The sequence below is a fragment of the Protopterus annectens genome, chromosome 14.part0 (genome assembly GCF_019279795.1).
Source record: "Protopterus annectens isolate FY-2018-M chromosome 14.part0, PAN1.0, whole genome shotgun sequence".
Lineage (NCBI taxonomy): Eukaryota > Metazoa > Chordata > Ceratodontiformes > Protopteridae > Protopterus > Protopterus annectens.
This window is the reverse complement of record NC_056748.1, coordinates 53,589,478-53,610,496: the sequence shown is the minus strand read 5'-3', so window position 1 is coordinate 53,610,496 and position 21,019 is coordinate 53,589,478. Positions and strand designations below refer to the sequence as shown.

Genomic DNA, 21,019 nt, shown 5'->3' with positions numbered 1-21,019 from the left:
TTATACCAACACAATTCAAAACGCCTAAATTGCTATATCATCAACATCCAAAACATAAATACTTCTCTCAAATATAGTTACTGATCTGCTTAACATATTTTACTTTATTGCAATCATTGTTACTTTATGAGAACACATTTAGTGTTGTACTGTACATTTATTGGTGTCTTTATATCAATCTGTTGCATGTATAAAAAAAAGTGCTGCATTCAGAATTGCATGACTGTGCATGCTGTACTATATATTTTTCAGTGTTTTTCTTCCCAGGCTTACAATGAAAGGGGTATTAGCTCATCTGGTCTATCCCAGTCAAATGTCAATCAAACAAGCAATAAGCACATACATAAATTCTTATAGTTACCTTCAGAATATTTAGACGAAACAGCAGACTAATTTTAAACTACTGCAGAATAGCTGGTTATAATTCTCAAAAAAAAGCACTCTTCATGTGTTGTGAATAAATCAGGAAGGACCATTTCTTCTCTGAATAATCACTGTAATGCAAGTAAAACCAAAATGTCTGCAATTAGCCCAGTGTGCAAAGCGTGAGCTTCCAGCTAATATTCTGTCGAGCCAAGACTGATTAAAAGCCGTGTACCACATGGTAGGTTAGGGGACATGTCTCTCAAAGACAGGGGCTCTCTCATATGTAATCCATGAGGCACTTTGGAGTAAGTGCATTACGGTAAGTCACCATAAGGTACACCTGAACTCTCAAAGCCAAAGTACACACAAGCATCAGTACCTAGAAGACTGAAATGCCTTAGGTGTCAATTCCTGTGGGTAATAATAATGCGGTGGTGCAGCGGTTAGTGTTGTCGCCCACAGCAAGAGGTTCTCCAGTTTGATTCTTGGCTGGTGCGCCTTCTGTGTGGAGTCTGCATGTCCTCCCTGCGGTCGAGTGACGTTAAAGACATGCAGGTAGATGCGTGCATGAATGGGTGTGCCTTCTTTGAAGGCAGGGCGTCGGGCTGGCAACTCGGCACCATAAAAATCCACTGCCAATCATTAGCGGACCGGCGACTCCTAACCGGGAAAAGCCAAAAGTCATTACTTAATAATAAAAGTATGTCATAAAAACCGCTGCTCTTCCCAGCTACAGTCTCTATGAAGATAACGTGAACTAGAGTTATGGGTAAGACAGAAAAGCAAAATGCTTATTAAAGTTCATAAGACATCAGCTTGAATACAAAAAGGAGGCATGTTTGGGTCATGTGTTTGGGTTGTCCTCTCCATCAGTCAGCCTTTGACATCATTCTCCAGAAGCTCCCACACACAGAGATGAACACAAACTCATGAAGATACAAGGAATGATGTCATGTGACTACACAACTGCATTTGTTCTCCCATGCCCACCAGATCAATTCCACACAGACAGCACTTACTATAAATCAAGAACAATAAAGATTGGCAACCTCACTGCTACTTAGAGACGCAAAAAACATACTTACCAAACATGGAGTCCAGCAGTGTAGGCCACTTGAAGAACTGCCTACCCATGTCGACAAACAAGGAGGGACAGAAGCTGTGATTCAAAGAGAGTCCTCTTCATAGATCAACCGATACAGTAAGAATATACCTGTTACACCTAATACCAAGAATCCTTCTCCAGGGTTTTATAGTTGGGTAGATTCCCAAGTTCTAAAACCATTTAAGTTGAAAAGAGCTAGAGAACCACACCATCAACAGTAGACCAGTTTGCCAAAGGAATCTTCACAAAATACAATTATTGTGAAAATAAACTTCTGAAAGTATAGTCTACCACCCAAACATATATATCAACTACATGGCTGCACAACAGTCGGGGAAAAGTGCAAACTCCAATGACAATAAAACAGTCTTTCAGTGCGTTTGCTTTGCTATAACTGCATTTAGGCAAATTGCAGTCATACTACTGACTGGTGTCAGAGAGGAACAGAAGGCTACAGTACTATGGCAGAACAGACAAAAAAAAAAAAGAGGCGAACTCCAAAGATGCTGAAATGGAGGAAGGTGGAAGGGCTGGACATTGTGGGACAAGACCCCTCAGATGAAGGTAAATGAAGTCCCTTAGTTCACCTATGCCTGGGGATGAACCAAAACTCAAATCCCAGCACCTTCTCACTTTGGGGGAAAACTGGTTCCCCAAAAGCAGCAGCATTCTCATAACTAATTATTTCCCTCATTCCACCCGGCAACCAATACCTACAAGAAAGTGAGTAAAGAAGGCTAGAAGCAATCTTTTCAAGAATAATTGAGAGAAGTATGCAAACATCATCCCCAAATGAGGCAGAATGATCCTTTTATGGTCCCAAAGCATTGGGACATTCAGAGGTGTCAGAGCTACCAGGTGTGAATTACCCTTTATTAGACTCCTACACTGCAGGGCCAAGGGAACTCACAGATAAAAGGCTTGTCTGTTAAATCAAAGTTCAATACTCAAGGCAAGCAGAAAGTACAGTTGTGTACACTTAACATAAATGTAGATGTTCAAGTGTATTCACTGTTGCAGTCATTACATTTGGGTAATCTGCTTGCAGGCTGCCCTCAGTCGGCCTACGTCGGTTGCTGTCCCTTCTTCCACGACGTCAGATCGTCAGGGGTATAAAACATGCAGCCAACGTCATTACATAAGTTTTTCTTGCCCCAGATGTCAGGTGACCCCCCCCCCCCCCCACCAATTTGGAGCAAATAAACAAAAACACAAAGGTATACCTCCAACAAAAAGCAAATACACCAGAAAGGCTTTTAAGCATAGTAAAGGAAAGTAGAGGTATAGCCAGAAGTAGTTAGGGGGCCGGAGGGAGGGTAACCAGGACTGCAACAGTGAATACACTTGAACATCTACATTTATGGTAAGTGTACGCAACTGTACTACATTCTTCGTGTTTCACTGTTGCAGTCATTACAATTGGGTAGATTCCCAAAGCTATGGTTGGGAGGAGGAGTTTATATAGCATTAGGGCCAGCAATAAGGCCCTGCAAGACAGCAGTGGCAAAGCCAGCTCTGGATTTAGAGAAAATTGGCAAATGAAAATGTTTGGTGAAAGTATGTACAGAAGTCCAAGTAGCAGCTTCTAAGATGTCCCTGGTAGGAACACCTCTGAGGAAGGCTGCAGAAGTAGATGCAGCCCTGGTGGAGTGAGATCTGATCCCCTGGGGGATAGGTTTTCCATGGTGCTTGTAGCAGAAATGAATGCAATGGCTTATCCATTTAGAAATGGTTTGTGTTGAAATAGCCTTCCCCTCTGGCCCTGCAGCAAATGCTACCAGCAGTTGGTCTGATTTTCTTCGAGATTTAGTCCTGTCCAAATAGAATCTAAGTTGTCTGTGCACATCCAAGGAATGCAGAATCTGTTCCCCTTTGTTCTGTGGATTGGGAAAGAAGGTTGGCAAATGAATGGACCGATTAAGAGCCACACTGGATACCACCGTGGGCATGAAGGATGGACTGGTCCTGAGTGATACCCTGCCCGCATGAAAAATGATGAAAGGCTCAACTGCTTTAAGAGCCTGTAATTCAGATATCCTACTAGCTGAAGTGATTGCTAAAAGGAAAGCTGTTTTCCAAGAAAGAAATTTTAAGTTGAAGACTTCGGTTCTGAAACTCGAAAATGAAAATTTCAGGAGTCGGCCGCCAGGCACTTGCGAACTGCTTCTGATTCGGGCACTGCACGGCAAGAAAGACTGATGTAATGATGTCGGCTGCATGTTTTATATCCCTGACGACCTGACGTCATGGAAGAAGGGACAGCAACCGACGCAGGACCCAAGACTTTGTTAATCAGGCCGACTGAGGGCAACCTGCAAGCAGACTACCCAAATGTAATGACTGCAACAGTGAAACACGAAGAACATCTCCACAAGAGAACAGAGGGCCGCCAGCATGAAGTGGGCCCATCAAACTGTCAGAAGTGAGTTTCAATCTTTTTTCTTTTTGCCCCACGTTTTGTATCAGTATTACAAAACCTTTTATGGTGCATCTGTCATCCAGGCAGCCATAGAGGTTTTTCATTTTCAGATCCTAACCTCTCACCTAGTCATCAATTTGCTCACACACAAACGCACAGACATGAGTGTATGCTTTTCCTCAAATGTCCAGGGATGACTACTGAACTTAGCTTGACAAAGCCAACAGCACATCCCCAGCCAATACACTGCATGGTGTGCACCTATCTCCCCTTAGATGTCAAGCACTGAATAGGACAGTACCACCTACCTCCCCTTAGCAAGGCAAGTGAGCACTGGTCACTTACTCATACCCTCCTCTCAATTCCTCCTTCAGAGCTAAGACTGCTATTCAATCCCAGCACAATGGTCCTCAGGCAGAGCTTTACCCCTCTATGTTAAAGTGCAGACTATGAATTAAATTCTTATTCTGCCCATCACCAGCAGGGACAGGACCTGTCTCCAACTCTCTGAGTACAGACAAGATCCAGCAATAAGTACTCAAACCTTAAGATGCTTGCAGCCAATCTCCTGATCAGATACAAAATACCGGCTGCTCCAGTGAAGAACCACTCCAACTTAACCACTCCAACTTATACACAAGTGGAAGTTAGAACAGCTTCCAAACTCTCCACACCAAGTCCTACTTAGAAGATGACATTGTCCAGGAGACTAGTGTCGGTCTAGGAGGCAGAAAGGAAAAGTACAGTTGTTTACCTACCATAAATGTAGATGTCCGAGTGTATTCACTGTTGCAGTCATTACTCTTGGGTTATCCTGCTGGCAGGCTACCCGCAGTCGGCTTGAATTCCAAAGTCTTGGTCCGGCGTCGGTTGCTGTCGCCTCTTCCCTGACGTCAGTGTGCCAGGGGTATAAAAGATGCAGCAGACGCCATTTACTTCAGTTTTTCTTGCCCCAGATGTCAGGTGCCCCAAAAAGGGTAGGCTAAAAATTATGCCAATAAACATGCATGCACTAAGGTAATCATTTCCTTCATCTACAAGCAAATACACCACAGAGGTTATATAGAATACAGAAGTACAGATAAGACCCAGCAAAAGAAAGGGGGATGGTGGGAGGGTAACCTGGACTGCAACAGTGAATACACTCTAACATCTACATTTATGGTAGGTACACAAATGCACTATGTTCATAGTGTTTCACTGTTGCAGTCATTACTCTTGGGTTGACTCCCAAAGCTGAGGATGTGTGGCTGGGGCTAAATAGGATTAGGAGAGGCTATGAGGCCCTGCAGAACTGCAGTGGCAAAGCCTGCTCTGGATTTAGAGTAGAGAAGTAAGTAGTAGTGCTTTGTAAAACTGTGCACTGAACTCCAAGTTGCAGCCTCTAAGATGTCTTTCGTTGGTACTCCTCTGAGGAAGGCTGCTGAAGTGGCTGCTGCTCTGGTTGAATGTGGCCTAGTGCCCTTAGGCACTGATTTGCCATGTTGTGAATAGCAGAAACGAATGCAATGGCCTGTCCATTTTAAAATAGTCTGTTTTGAGATAGCCTTTCCTTGTGATCCTGCAGCATATGCCACTGAAAGTTGCTCAGTCTTTCTGAAAGCTTTAGTTCTGTCCAAGTAGAAGCGTAGCTGACTGTGTATGTCCAAGGACTGGAGAAGTCTCTCACCCTTGTTCTGTGGGTTTGGATAAAAGGTAAGCAAGTGAATGGTTTGGTTAAGGGCCACACTGGACACCACACCTTAGGCATGAATGTCAGGTTTGTCCTCAGAGAAACCCTGTCTGGATGGAAAATGATAAAAGGTTCCACAGCCATGAGTGCCTGTAACTCAGAGACTCATCTTGCAGAGGTAATTGCTAGGAGCAGAGCTGTTTTCCAGGATAAGAATTTTATATCAGCTGTTGAGGCTGGCTCAGAAGGAGGCAGTGTGAGTTTTTCCAAGACACAATTGAGGTCCCATGCAGGTATTGGTGCTCTCCTTGGAGGTCTTATGTTTTTGGCCCCTCTGAGGTACTGCCTTATTAAAGGATGAGAAAAGATAGGTGGTTCCGTACTGTAATGGGCTGAAATGGCAGAGGCATGGATCTTAATTGATGAAAAGGATAGGCCTTTGTCTCAGTTAAGTATTGTAAAATCTGAGGAATATTTGGTACAAACGTGTCAATTCCTTGTGCCTGGTTCCAAGCACAGAATCTCTTCAATTTTTCTGCATAAGATTTTCTAGTACTGGGCCTCCTGGCCTCCAAAATAACATCCATCACAGCTTTGGAGAGAGGAGTGTTCTGAATGGCTACATTATTCGGCATGCTGCCAGATTTAAGGTCCTGAGTTGGCTGTGCAGGATCTGATTGTTTTGTTGGGTCAGTAAGTGAGGAATTTGAGGCAATGTCCAGGCTGGGCCTTGAGACAAGTTCTTTAGGATTGGGTACCAGTGCTGGCGTGGCCAGTCTGGGGCAATCAGAATCATTTTTGGCTTCTCTTGTCTGACCTTAGGAGTACCTTGGGGAGGAGAGGCAGTGGAGGAAAGGCATATACTGTTAGGATTTTCCAGCTGAAGGACAAGGCATCCACTTTCCAAGCTTACTTGTGATAAGTCCTTGTGCAGAATCTCTGTAGCTGGCAGTTGTGAGTAGAGGCAAAGAGAACTATGTCTGGGCATCCTCATTTCCTTGTTATCATGCTGAAGACTTGTGGATCCAGTTTCCACTCGTGGGGATCCATGAGCTTTCTGCTTAGTTCATCTGCCAGAGTATTTATCTTTCCTGGCAGGAATTGTGCTTGCAGATGAACTTGATAAGTCAATGCTGTGTCCCACAAAGTCATGGCTTGTCTGCAGAGGGGGTAGGAATGTGTGCCTCCCTGCTTGTTTATGTACCACATGACTGTAGTATTGTCCGTCTTTATCAGTAGTTGTCCTGGATGAAGTAGATCCTTGAAAGCTGTCAGGGCATTCTGAACAGCTAGCATCTTTTTGATTGATATGAAGATGCATCTGACTTGCGGGCCATGTGCCCTGAATAAATTTTCCTGCCATGTGGGCCCCCCAGGCATAACCTGATGCATCCGTTGTTTGTCTGCCTGGCTGTGGGTAAAGTAAATGGCTGTCCCTTGTTGTGGTGACAGGCCTGTGCCCACCATCGAAACTCCTGTTGCAGGCAGGGAATCAGGGTAATTAATGTTTCCAGGCTGTGGCAATGTTGAGTCCAACCACTTTTTAGATACCATTGTAGTTTCCTCATATGCAGTCTGGAATATGGAATTAGCAGAATGCAGGATGCCATGAAGCCCTAACCCTGCAGAATTTTTCTTGCAGATAACTGGGTTTTTGTTGCCAACATTTTGAAGTAAGAAGTCACTTTGCCTTTGTTTATCTGGCATGAGATAAGCCATCTGGGCAGTTGTATTTAAGCTTGCACCAAGGAATATTATTTCTTGAGAGGGTACTAGTTTTGATTTCTTTTCGTTTACTGTGTACCCTAGGCAAATTAGTAATCTTTTTACAAACGCCAAGATGCTTTAGTAGAATGTCCTTGTTCTCTGCTTGAATAAGGCAGTCGTCCAAGTAAGGATATATTTGAATTCCTCTTTGTCTGCAAAATGCAATTACTGGTGCCAGGCATTTTGTGATGACCCTGGGCACAGTAGATAAGCCAAAGGGCAGTGCAAAGAATTGGCAGTGCATTGAGCCAGCTATGAATCTAAGGTATCTTCTGCAAGATTGTCTGATTGGGACATGCAGGTATGCCTCTTTTAGGTCCAAAGTTACAAGCCAAGTTTTCTTGCCCAGCATGGGCAGAAGCTGCTGCAGAGTCAACATTTTGAACTTTGGAACGTCCAGAAATGTGTTTAGAATAGACAGGTCCAGTATTGGTCTCCAGGCTTTGTCCTTTCTGGGTACCAAGAAAAGTCTCGAGCAAAATCCTTGTCCCTGCTCTTGCTGTGGTACTCGCTGAATGACCCTCATGTCCATGAGGGAAGAAACTTGCTTTTGTGCCTCTGCCCATTGATTGTGTGGCAGGTCTGGCATACCTTTTGCCCTTGGCAGGATGTGAAAGTGGAATCTGTAGCCCTGAGACACTATATTCAAGTCCCATTTGTCCTGGGTGATCATGTGCCATTTTTGTGAAAAGAGTGCTAGTTTACCCCCTAAGGGGGCTTCCAAAAGATAAGTGCTTGGTGCTGGCAGAGGAACGTCATTGGGACTGTTTCTTGTACGGCTGTGATTTGTCTTCTCCGTTTTTGGAGGTAGAAGCACCCCCATTGTCTAGGCCTGTATGAGCCTTGGGGCTGGGATCTGCCTCTGAGGTGTCTGTATCTGCCTCTTTGTGGCCTGTCTGACACTGGAAATGACCAACTCTTTGTAGGCCAGTTCCTGCTAAATCTGGGTGGCTGTACCTGTAAGAAACCCTTAACTGTCTGCATGGATTTCGCTCCATTTTCTTCAACACCCCTTCGGCTTTAACACCAAACAAAGTATCATGCAGTAATGGAGCATCTAGTAATTTTGCTTTAACATGATCAGGCAGACTCTGTTCCTTTAACCAAGCATGCCTCCTAATGACAGAACCCGTAACAGCGGCCCTGCAAGAGGCCTCCAGAGAATCAAAACCACATTGCAAAGTATGCTTTCCCACTTGTTCAGTTGCAAGCAATAAATCCTGCATTTCCTTGTTTTCTACACATTCAGAATTTGTTAACATTTTCTGTTTAAGCAGTGACATTAAGTATTGCTGATATTTAAGCATATGAAATTGACAATTTAAAGCCTTCACAGCCAAGGTAGCAGAAGTGTAAACCTTTTTCCCCCATCTGTCCAGTGCCCTTGAATCCCTATCAGAGAGGATATAGTTTTTTGCAGTGGAAGCCTTGACCCCTTTGGGACCCTGAGAAATAGTTTCTGGGTCAGCAGCAGGGTTTTTATAAAGAAATGTATGTGGATCTGGAACCCTGTACTATCTGTCTGGTTTAACAGGGGCAGGAGGTAAAGAGTCAGGAGACAGGCCGGACTCTGAAAATACATCATCTACAATGTCTAAAACAGGAGGGATAGCAACAGGCCTGTGCTGGGGTAGTAAACGAAAGTCTCTGAGTCTTTTCTTAGATTCTGAGTAGTCTTGGCTCTCCCAGTGGAAGTGCTCCCTCATGGTATGCAGGGTTTCCCCAAAAGAATAATCATCAGGAGGAGAGGCTGAAGGGATAGATTCTTCAGCATCAGAATCCTCACAGGGAGGAAGAGAGTATTCCTGTTCAGAAGAGGAGTCAGAGGAAATGGAAACCTGATCTAAAGATTCATATTCTGTCTCTTGCCTAGGTCTCTTATCAGGAGGGGGATGGGAACCCCTGATCAAAGTACTTAGGTCTTCGGCCATTTCGAGCATCTGTTTTTTAGGCATGGAGGCCTGTCCATGGGCTTGCTGCACTTGTTTCTTTGTCTTTAGTGGTGCTTTACTCTTTACCTTTGAAGCTGTAGAAGGTTTTACATATAACTGTGTAGGCCTGAAAACACCCTCAGAAGCCGATGCCTGCTCAGCGGCTCCAGACTCATCTGAGGGAATATTTTCCAAGTGCCCAATACCTTGAGTTTCCAGCGGCCTAGTCTGCTCCACGTGGGAGTCGGAAGTTGCCTGCGGCTCTGAGGTAGCGGGCATCAGGGGCTGCGAAAGCGCTTCACTGAGAACTTGCGACTGGCTTAGAAGAAGCCTCATCAGTTTTGGACCTCGGATGCCTGTCCTTTTCCTTGCATTTCTTGTGAATTGCGGTAGTCGGATGGCTATCCGACGACATTGTGTAATTAAATCTTTGGCCAAAGTAACGAAATGCAAAATCGTACCGACTCTTAATAGTGCGTTGGTTAAATCTAGCACAAAACCTGCAATTAGCAACGTCGTGATCAGGGCCTAGGCAAGGAATACAATAAGAATGGAAGTCCTTATGAGGTATTTGCTTCCCACAAAAAATACAATTATTAACTTTTTCTGAAATTGATCTGGAGCAAGAAAAAAGTTTCCCCAACGGGGTACTTAGCTTTAAATGAAGACTTCGGATCTGAAATTCGAACACGAAAATCTCAGGAGTCAGACGACCAGCACTTGCGAACTGCTTCTGCTTCGGGCACCGCGCGGCAAGAAAGACTGAAGAAAATGGTGTCGGCTGCATCTTTTATACCCCTGGCGCACTGACGTCAGGGAAGAGGTGACAGCAACCGATGCCGGACCAAGACTTTGGAATTCAGGCCGACTGTGCGTAGCCTGCCAGCAGGATAACCCAAGAGTAATGACTGCAACAGTGAAACACGATGAACATCCAAGTACTCTGTCATAGGTTCATAGGTTCATACTAGGCTATCTGCCCTAGGGCATTTATAAGCCTAGCCAGAGTGTGTTTGGCTTTCGCCACCCATTTTAAATTAATTTTGCTATGCCCTTTTTCGAGGTTAGTATACTGTGCCTCTGTCTAACAGTGACACAGAAATGATACCCGGGGTAAACCTACGATCTCCCATCCACTCATCAAGATTCCTCTTGAAGAGAGTCAGTGAGGGACTCTGCCTAACCTGGACTGGGATTTTATTCCAGAGTGAAGGGAGCCTCTGGGTTATGAATCTGTCCCTCCAGCATGTCCTATTTATTTCAGTGCTGAGGTTCAAGTCTGTCGAGCGCGTAGCTCGATGGGATTTGGATTTTCTGAGGTGCAGCATGTCCATTAATTCCGGGTTGGACATGGCTTTATACGTCAAGCACAGATCGCCTCTGAGCAGGCGGTATGCCACTGAGTAGGTAGAGCTGGAGTTTCTTTAACCGGGCAGCATATGGCATCTGTTTGAGCCCTTTGATCCTCTTGGTGAGGTACTTTTGGGGTCTTTCCAGCTGCTGCAGGTGTCTGGTAAGGTACATCCCACAAGGGACATTGCACTCAATTATGGGCCTGATGAGGGATGAGTAAAGAGGCACGATGACCTCCCCTGATCTAGATGTGAATCCCTTCATGATTAGGTGGGCTATATAAAATGTTTTTCTAACCATTTTGGCCACGTGGTTGTCAAATGAGAGATTGCTATCAACTTGGGTCCCCAAGTCCCTAATTACTTCTTCTGTACTTAATGGATTACCACCTATGTGGTAAATTGTGGGCACTTTGTTTTTGCCAAAGGGGATGACTATACACTTTTTGGCGTTTAGCTTGAGGCCATGGCTCTGGCACCAGTTGTCTGTTTCTATGAGGCCCTTTTTGGAGGATGCTTGTGTCGGCTTGAGAGTCGATTATGGTGCCCAGTTTGCAGTCATCTGCGAACTTGGTCAGCCACAGTCCTTCCGTGTTGGCCTGTACCTCCGAGAAATATATACTGAAGAAGATGGCGTCGGTCGGCCGGATTCCAAAGTCTGGGTCCGACGTCGGCTGATGTCGCATTTCTCTCCGACGTCAGAGCGGCTGGAGTACATAAGCATCAGCTGACGCCATCTTCTTCAGTGTTTCTTGCCCCAGACGCCAGGTGCCCTCCAAGGAAGGCTGTAATCAAATTGGAAGATAAAACAGGTTTCCAGAGAAATAAATAAGCAATAAACAGATACACCATAACAGATATCCCCAGCTAAGGGTAACAGGGATAGGAGTGGACCCAAGGCATAGAGGGGAAGGAGGGAGGGAAAACCCGACTGCAGTTGCATATCTATCGGACATCTACATTTATGGTAGGTACAAAACTGTACTATGTCCTTCAAGAATGCAACTGCAGTCATAACATATGGGTTGAATGCCATAGCTTAGCTGGGGGAGGTGGAATGCTCTAAAAAAAGGATGGTGTAGCTATCAATCCCTGCAGGACTGCAGAAGCAAAGCCTGCTCTGGATCTGGAATATAGAGGAAGGTTGTAGTGTTTGGAAAATGTATGCACGGAGCTCCATGTAGCAGCTTCTAGAATGTCTTTTGTAGGCACCCCTCTTAGGAATGCTGTAGAGGTAGCTGTAGCTCTGGTGGAGTGTGGTCTGACATTGGCTGGCACACTCTTTCCATGGAAGGAATAACAGAATCTGATGCAATGTCCAATCCATTTTGAAATTGTCTGTTTTGAAATTGCTTTTCCTTGTACTCCAGGGGCGTAAGCTACAAAAAGCTGATCAGACTTCCTACTGGTCTTGGTTCTGTCCAGGTAGTAGCGAAGCTGTCTGTGAATGTCCAAGGTATGCAACAGTCTTTCCCCTTTGTTCTCAGGATTGGGAAAGAAAGTAGGCAGGTGAATTGCTTGATTTAAAGAGACCCTAGATACCACTTTTGGGAGAAAGGTAGGGTTGGTTTGTAAGGAGACCCTGTCTCTGTGAAAAGTTATGAATGGTGATATAGCCATTAGTGCCTGTAATTCCGAAACCCTTCTTGCTGAGGTAATGGCCAACAGGAAAGCTGTCTTCCAGGAAAGAAATTGTAAATCCACAGAAGCTGCTGGCTCAAAGGGAGGTAGAGTCAATTTTTCTAGGACAAAGTTGAGGTCCCAAGCTGGTACTGGTGCCTTTCTTGGGGGCTTTATATTCTTGATTCCTCTAAGAAATTGCCTTAACAAAGGATGTGAAAACACATGTGGATCAGTGTTGTATCTAGCTGAGATAGCTGAAGCATGTATTTTTATAGAGGAGTATGAGAGCCCATTATGTAGCATATCTGCCAAATATTCCAGGATGAGTGGGATGCTCAAAAGTGATGCATCATGGCCCTTGGTGGCATTCCAAATGCTGAATCTCTTCCATTTGGCTGAGTAAACCTTTCTGGTGGATGGTCGGCGGGCTTCTGTCAGTATCCGCTGAACTTCCTTGGAAGGAGGTAGGTTGAGGTTATTCATGGGATCTCCCAAGCTGTTAGCTGTAGCGTCTGGGTGTTGGGATGAACTGTCCTGAAGTTGTGTTGGGTCAATAGTTGGGGCCACTGAGGGAGGGCCCACGTTTTGTTGTGACATGTGCTCCGTAGTAGTGGGTACCAGTGTTGTCTTGGCCAGTCTGGAGCTATTAGGATCCCCTTGGGCTGCTCTGCTTTGATCTTTAGTAACACTGTGGTCATAAGTGGCAGAGGTGGAAATGCATAGATTTTCAGGGAGCTCCAGCTGAATGAGAGAGCATCTATTTTCCATGCTTTTGGATGATATGTCCTTGAACAAAACTTTTGAATTTGATGATTGAGGTGGGAGGCAAATAGGTCTATGTCCAGCCTGCCCCATGTCGAAGTGAGTCGTAGAAAGATTTCTGGATGAAACCTCCATTCATGGGGGTCTAGGAAATTCCTGCTTAGACTGTCCGCCAGAACATTGTCTTTGCCTGGAACAAACTGGGATTGCAACTGTATGTTTAGGCTCAGTGATTTTTCCCAAAGATTCATTGTCAGTCTGCAAAGGGGGTAAGAATGAGTGCCCCCCTGCTTGTTTATGTACCACATCACAGTGGTGTTGTCTGTCCGTATTAGTAGGTGGCCTGGTTGTAGTTGTTGTCCGAAGGCCTCGATGGCATGCATTACTGCCAGCATTTCTTTTTGGTTGATGTGCAGATGTGTTTCCTTTGGAGACCATTGTCCTTGAATACATCTGCCCTCCATGTGCGCCCCCCATCCAAGGTCTGAGGCGTCTGTGGTCATGGTCTGTGTTATCTGTGGTTTTCTGAATGGCATCCCTGTGTTTGACTGGCTTACTGAGGCCCACCATAGAAATTCCTTTTGAAGACATGGAAGGAGTGGTATGGTTGCTTCTAGGTTGTTGCTGTGTTGAGACCATAAGCTTTTTAGGTACCATTGAAGCTTTTTCATGTGTAGTCTTGCTAGTGGAACCAGGAGAATGCAGGATGCCATGTAACCCAGGGCCTGTAGGATTTTCCTTGCAGTCATCTGGGTGAGCTTTGCTAAAGTTTTGAAGTAAAGAGTTAACTTCTTTTGCTTGTCTTCTGTCAGGTAAGCCATTTGAGAGGCTGTGTCTAGTTTGGCTCCTAAGAAGGTAATTTGCTGGGATGGCTGAAGTCTTGACTTTGAAAGTTGACTGTGTATCCCAGAGCCTGTAGCAAATGTATGACATAATTCAAGTTTTTTGTCAAAGTTAGTTTGTCGTCCACTTGTATGAGGCAATTGTCCAGGTACGGGTAGATTTGAATCCCCTGGAGCCTGCAATGAGCAATTACTGAAGCCAGGCATTTCGTGAATACTCTGGGCGCAGTAGATGAGCCAAATGGCAATGCTGAGAATTGATAATGCTCTGGCCCTGCAAGAAATCTGAGGTATCTTCTGCAGCTGTGTCTGATAGGGACATGCAGGTATGCCTCCTTGAGGTCCAGAGTAATCAGCCAAGACCCCTTGCCCAGCATGGGAAGGAGTTGCTGTAGAGTCAGCATTTTGAACTTTGGTACTATGAGAAAAGTGTTTAAAGCGGACAAGTCCAGTATTGGTCTCCATTGAGTTTCTTTTCTTGGAACAAGGAACAGTCTTGAGTAAAACCCCTGACCTTGTTCTTGTTGTGGAACTTTTTCTATTGCTTTGATCTGAGCCAGCAGAGAAATTTGCTTGATAGCCTCTGCCCTCTGGTTTTGTGGCAGGTTTGGCATGCCCAGTTTTCTTGGCAAGGTATAAAAGTGGAACCTGTAGCCATGGTCTATAATGTCCAAAATCCATTTGTCCTTTGTCAGTTTGTGCCAATTTCTTGTAAACAGAGATAATTTTCCGCCCAAAGGAGCTTCTGCTTGCTCCTTGGTCAGCGGACCTAGAGGAAAGTCATTGAGAATGTCCCTGTGGGGCTGGAGAAACCCCTGTGTCACTTCTTTGGTTTGCTGGTTGCCATTGTCGTCCCCTGTAGGATCCTCTGTATTGGCCTCTTCCTCGGGCACGCCTGTTTTTGCCCCTTTGAAATCTTTCAGGGTTAGGAAAGGACCAGTTTTTAGAAGGCCAGTTCCTGCTGAATCTAGGTGGCTGGACCTGGAGGAAATCTTTGACTGTCTGAACTGACTTGGCTTTTTCCTCAATGGACTTTAACACATCTTTAGCATTAGCACCAAAAAGCTTGTTCTTTTGCAAGGGTGCATCAAGAAGTTTTGCCTTAACATGATCTGGTAAAGGTTGATCTTTTAACCATGCATGTCTACGAATGACCGCCCCTGTCATAGCTGCCCTACATGAAGCTTCCAATGCATCATATCCACACTGTAGAAAATGATTGCTAACTTGATGAGAATTGTGTACAGCCTCCTGCAAAGACTTCCTATCTAAAGGTTCAGGGGAGGCCAATCTTTTCTGAATATCATCTAACAGGAAATCCTGATATTGAAACATGTGAAAGAGACAATTGAGAACTCTCATAGATAAAGTAGTGGAGGTGTAGACCTTCTTCCCCCATCTCTCTAAGGACCTTGCTTCCCTGTCGGAAGGCGAAGGGTTTTTGGAGGTGGTAGCTGAAACCCCTTTAGGCCCCTGGGAAATTGTTTCTAAATCAACAGCATGGGCCCTAAAGAAATGAGAATGGGTTTCTGGGACCCTATAGTATCTGTCAGGCTTGACAGGAGCAGGAGGAAGAGTATTAGGGGTAACACTAGAGTCAGAGTATAAATCATCCAAAACATCAAGCACAGGAGGTATAGCTAAGGGTCTGTGTTGGGGCTTTTTAAGGAAGGTTCGTAGGCGCTTTCTGGAATCTGAATATTCCTGGCCTTGCCACTTAAAATGCTCCCTCATGGAATGCAGAACTTCCCCAAAAGACATATCCTCAGGAGGAGAAGCCGAGGGGATAGAATCCTCTGCATCTGAATCCTCATAGGTCTGGAAGGGCTCTTCCTGGCTTTCGGAGTGAACAGAGTCCTCAGAATCTTCATCTGTGGGAAGAGGGTCAGGGGGTTCAACCCTAGGCTTCTTATCAGGAGGAGTCTGGGATCCTCTCTCAGGATGGGCCTGGGAACCTCTGATCAGGGAAATTAAATCTGCGGCCATAGCCATGATTTGAGTTTCAGGAGTAGGCTGAGGTAAGGTTTTAGCAGAAAGATGCTTGGACTTGCTGGCTGCCTTGGCACGTGTGTAGGCCTTGATAGACATGGACATGGGAGGCCTAGCCGCTCCACGTGCAGGAGTGACCTTATCAACAGCAATGGTCTCGGGCATTTCCTCGGTTTCAGTATCCGGAGGAAAGTCAATAACTGGCGTCGGAGTGGCCTCCGGTATCGGAGGTATTGGTAATGCGGTGTCTTCGGTTCGTAGCGGTGGAATAACCGCCTCAGAGGGAAACGGAGCACTCGCGGTTAGTTTTGGCGTGGTGTCGGTGGAAGACGTGGGCCGAGGATGTCGGTCCCGGTCTTTTCGTTTCTTAGGAGTCTGCGTTGTCGGTTGTTCCGACGGCATCATCTAATCAAATTTATCGCCGAAAAAGTCTTCAGCGAACTCCGCCCGGCGCCTGAGAGTGCGCTTGTTGAAGCGAGCACAGGCGGCACAGGCCGAGACGTCGTGATCTGGGCCAAGGCAAGGGATGCAGTAAGAGTGGAAATCCTTATGAGGTATTTGTTTACCACAAGACAAACAATTATTTACTTTTTCAGTAATTTCTGACATCGGCTGAGGCAAGAAAAGGTCCCCAACAGGGTACTTAGCTTTTTTGATGACTTTGGATTCGAAGAATACAGGAGCTGACCGACCGGCACTTGCGAACTGCTTCTGCTTCGGGCACCGCGCGGCAAGAAAGACTGGAGAAGATGGCGTCGGCTGATGCTTATGTACTCCAGCCGCTCTGACGTCGGACAGAAATGCGACATCAGCCGACGTCGGACCCAGACTTTGGAATCCGGCCGACCGAGGGCTGCCTGAGGCAGGACAACCCATATGTTATGACTGCAGTTGCATTCTTGAAGGACATCTGAGCCTTGTGGGATGCCACTTGTAACTGGTTTGGAGTCTGACATGGCTCCAGCAATTCTAACCATGTGGGTGCTGTCCTTGGGCCAGTTTGCAACCATCTAGTGACATAGGGGTTTATATTTAAGCTGGTGAGCTTATCTATAATGCCCGAGTGGGTACTGTATCGAAGGCTTTTGCGAGGTACAGGTAGGCTGTGTGGACCACCTTCTCCTCGTCAATGGCCTTGGTGACTGTTTCAAAGAAATTGACCAGGTTTAAGAGGCAGGATCTGCCCTTAAAGCCAAACTGGGTAGGATCCAGTGTCTGTAGGTCCCCAATATCTTTATTTATGAGGTCCATGATAATCCTTTCCATAGCTTTGCAGACCAAGCTAGTCAAGCTTATCGGGCGATAGTTTCCAGGATCCGTTGAGGCACCACCTTTGTGGAGAGGGACTACTGTTGCTGTATGCCACTCTTTGGGTACATATCCTGTAGTAAGGCTGAGATTGAACAGCAGTTTTATGTTTGGGTTTAGCTCTTCTTGGAGTTCATAAGGGCTTACAATCCCGATCAGTCCCTGAGAGGGCACCCAAATCAACAAATGGGGTATGGGTAGATCATTCAAATCCCTGACAAATTAATGTGAGTGTAACAGCTGGGAGGAGAGCCCCTGGAGGGGTATGACACTGCCAAAAATTGAAGGGGGGGGGGGCTAGCCATGCTCTGAAGCTGAAAGGAAAAATAATCCACGTCTGACTAACAGACCTAACATGAAAATTATTCTCCCAGAGGCCACACTCTTGATATAAAGAAGGAGAAGGTGGTCTAGTGGAAGCCTTCCCCAGATTCCTTTTCACCAGAATGTGAAATGTAGCTTAGCCTTGCCCTCCCCTGTGACCAGAGGCTTACAAGGAGGGGAGCTCCCTGACCAGAGTGAAGGGCTGATACAAGTCTCCCTGGAGCCCTGAAATATACCCCTCCCAAAAAGTGGGGAAAAGAACATTAACCTACTACACTCACCCCACCCCAAACAAAATGCTGCTGAAATAAGGCCAAGACCTTTCCTGAAGAAAGGGATAGCAGTATCCTCTGCATCAGAGACATGCCCACTAGAGGATGTAGCAAAATGCCCTCGGATGGAAGACTTGCCTCCAGTTCAATAGAACCCTTACCAAAATAGGGCATCCCATACCCAACACCAAAGGAATCTACTGAAGAGGAGTAAAGAAAATTCTGCCTTCCCTAGTGGTTATAAACACCAGCCACACTAGAATGAAGCGCACCCAAGGGAGAGCAGCGTCTGGCCAACAATTCTGTCTGAACTCATAGCTACAAGTTATGTGCCTACCATAACTTGTCATCTGTGTTGTCCATTTTCATCCTTCCTGACGAATGGGTCTAGGATTCGACTCTTGAATCCGAAACTCGAGCTCACCCCTTTACCCAAAATGCCCTATTCCGTCCACAACTCCTCAAACTGAGTTTGCTGTCCTACCGCTACAGTGTTATAGAGATAGAACAGGCACAAGATGGAGGCTCAAACCAGGAACATGAAGGTTCCTACATCATCCAAAGATCTTTCTGGGAGTGACAGTGCCAAGGGATGGCTGGGCAGGAAAGTGAGGAACAATGAAAATGGACAACACCGATGCCAAGTTATGGTAAGTGCATAACTTCTAAATCTGATGCTGTCCTTTTCATTCTTCCTCACGAATGAGTCAGAGTCCCCAGCCATGTAACTGTTGGGAGGCCCTCAGGGAAGGACATGCCGGTGCACTGTTGAACCAAAGGAAGCTCTGGTTCTAGATACGTCGTCTAATTTGTAATGTGTAACAAAGGTACAAGTCTTTTACCAAGTGGCTGCACATCAAATATCAATGGACATTCTTGAGGAAAAAGATGAGGTAGCCACAGACCTAGTCAAGTGAGCTCTAGGAGGATGACGCAACTCCAGACAATCAGCAAAACACAACTGGTGACTCATTTGGCTACAGTACTTTTAGAAACTGATTGACCCAAGCGATTAGGGGAAAAGACACAAAAAGTTGATCAGACTTCCTGTATGGTCTTGTTCTATGAAAGTAAAAATGTAACTATCTGTAAACATCAAGCATATACAGCATATATTTGCCTTTATTAGTGAAGTTGGGGGGGGGGGTAATTGAATGGACTGGTTAATGTTGGTCTCCGTAGCCACTTTAGGCAGTAAGGAAGGGTTGGTACGAACAGACACCCTATCCTTATGGAAAATAATGTAAGGAAGCCTGGCCAATAAGGCCTGGAGCTCAGAAACTCTTTTACCATAACATTCCATCTGTGTTGTAAGTCTTCAAGCATTCCTGACTGATGGGTTCGGTTCTGACCTCTTGGAATGGACTCGACCGTTATACATAGCTCAAGCCAGTCAAAACTTCTAGAGAAACAGCTCTACCCACAATGCTTCTCTTCCCATTACCTCAGATTGAGTTTGCCTAATAGTTAAGAAAATATAGAAGCCCTGTCTAAGATATAACCCTATAACATCCGAGGACTAGGTTCGAACATCCAGGAGTCTCATGGAGGGGGCAGGAGGGTGGGATGTCAAGAATGAATGAAGATCGACAACACAGATGGACATAACTTCTTTATGTGATGTTGTCGATCTTCATTCATTCTTGACTGCTAGGACAGAGTCCCCCAGCTACTTTAGATCCTGGGCGGCCCTAAGGAAGGATATTCCTGAGCACCATAGAGCCAAAGGATGCTCTTCCTCTGGAGACAATGTCTAATTTGTAAAGAGTGACAAAAGTATGTGGAGTAGCCCAAGCTGCAGCTGCACATGTCTTCCATAGAATCTCTGGAATGAAAAAAATACCAAAGCGGAAACGGATCTTGTAGAATGAGCTCTAACTGTAGTTGACAGTGTCAAGTTTATTTTGATTGTATATAAAGGTAATACAGTCTCTGAGCCATTTTGACAAGGTGACCTTTGATACAGGTTTGCCCAATCTGGGTCCTGAAAATGACAGAAATAGTTGGTCTGATTTTCTAGAAGATTTCATTCTGTCCAAGTAAAAATGTAATTGTCTGCGGATATCTAACAAGTGTAAATACAGTACTCTCCTTTGTGAAATTTGTGAAGAAGACTGGTAAGTCTGTGGACTGGCTGATGTTAGAGTCTGATACCACTTTGGGAAGGAAAGTGGTACTGGTTCTGAGTGATACTCCTTCTTTGTGAAAAATGACATGGGGATTATTCACACAGAGAACCTGTAACTCTGAAATTCTCCTAGCAGACGTGATAGCTACTAGGAAGAGGGTCTTCCAAGATAAAAATTTGAGGCCACAAGTAGCTGCTGGCTCAAAGGGCTGTCAAACTAGACATTGTAAGCCTATGGTCAAATCCCATGGCATTACAGTGTCTTTGAATGGAGGTTTCCAATGCAGATCACCTTTAAGAAAGATTATGCAAAGATGATGCGTCATCAAAACCATTATGAAAAATTGAAATGGCAGCCAAATGAACCTTAATTGTAGATGTAGTGGCCTCCATTTCAAATAATGTAGTTAAATATTCAAGGACCTTATCAACTGATGCTGAGAAAGGGTCTATGAAGTTTGTACATACCCAAACTGAAAATCTTTTCCATTTGCTTAGATAAAGCTTCCTGGTGGATGGTTTATGGGAAGCCAGAAGTATCTTTTGCACTGGAGAGGACAAGTTATTCTGCTTAGCAATTACTGGAATGGGAGAAACCAAGCCATCAGCTTGAGATGTTGGATGTTGGGATGTACCAGGCCCTGGGGGTGAGACAGTAAGGCCAGGGCCAGATCCAGAGTCCATGGGCGGTGAACCAGATAAGGCCAAAAGAAGGGGAATTAGACTTGACAGAGCCAGTAAGGTGCAATGAGAATTACTTTGCTTCTCAACTGTTGGGCTTGCCTCAGAAAATGTGAGATCAATGGAAATGGGTGAAAAGCATACAGAAGTCCCAGGGGACAATCAAGGAGAAGTGCGTCTCTTGGGAACTCCCTGCGAGATGGGATTAGAGCAAAGTAGCTGCTATATTTGTGGTTTATGGGAGAAGCGAATAGGTCTCAGCACAGCTAACCCCATAGACGAAAGAGCTTCGTCATTACATTGGGAATGCGAGACCACTCGTGAGGCAGGAGGATACATCTACTCAGTTGTCCACAATCATGTTGGAGTTACCCAAGATGTGCTCTGCTATCAGAAAGCGGTTGGAAGTGATAGCCCATTGCCAAATCCTTAAGGCTTCCTGACAGAGGGTGGGACATGGTTCCCCCCTTTTGTTGAT

The 21,019-nt window shown here is 45.3% G+C and overlaps 1 protein-coding gene across 1 annotated transcript in view; it reads right to left on the bottom strand.

Annotated features, from left to right (window-relative positions):
* CASP7 (caspase 7) overlaps positions 1-21,019 on the bottom strand; it is a 472,872-nt gene that overhangs the window by 103,650 nt on the left and 348,203 nt on the right. The gene's annotated exons all lie outside the window — the stretch shown is intronic.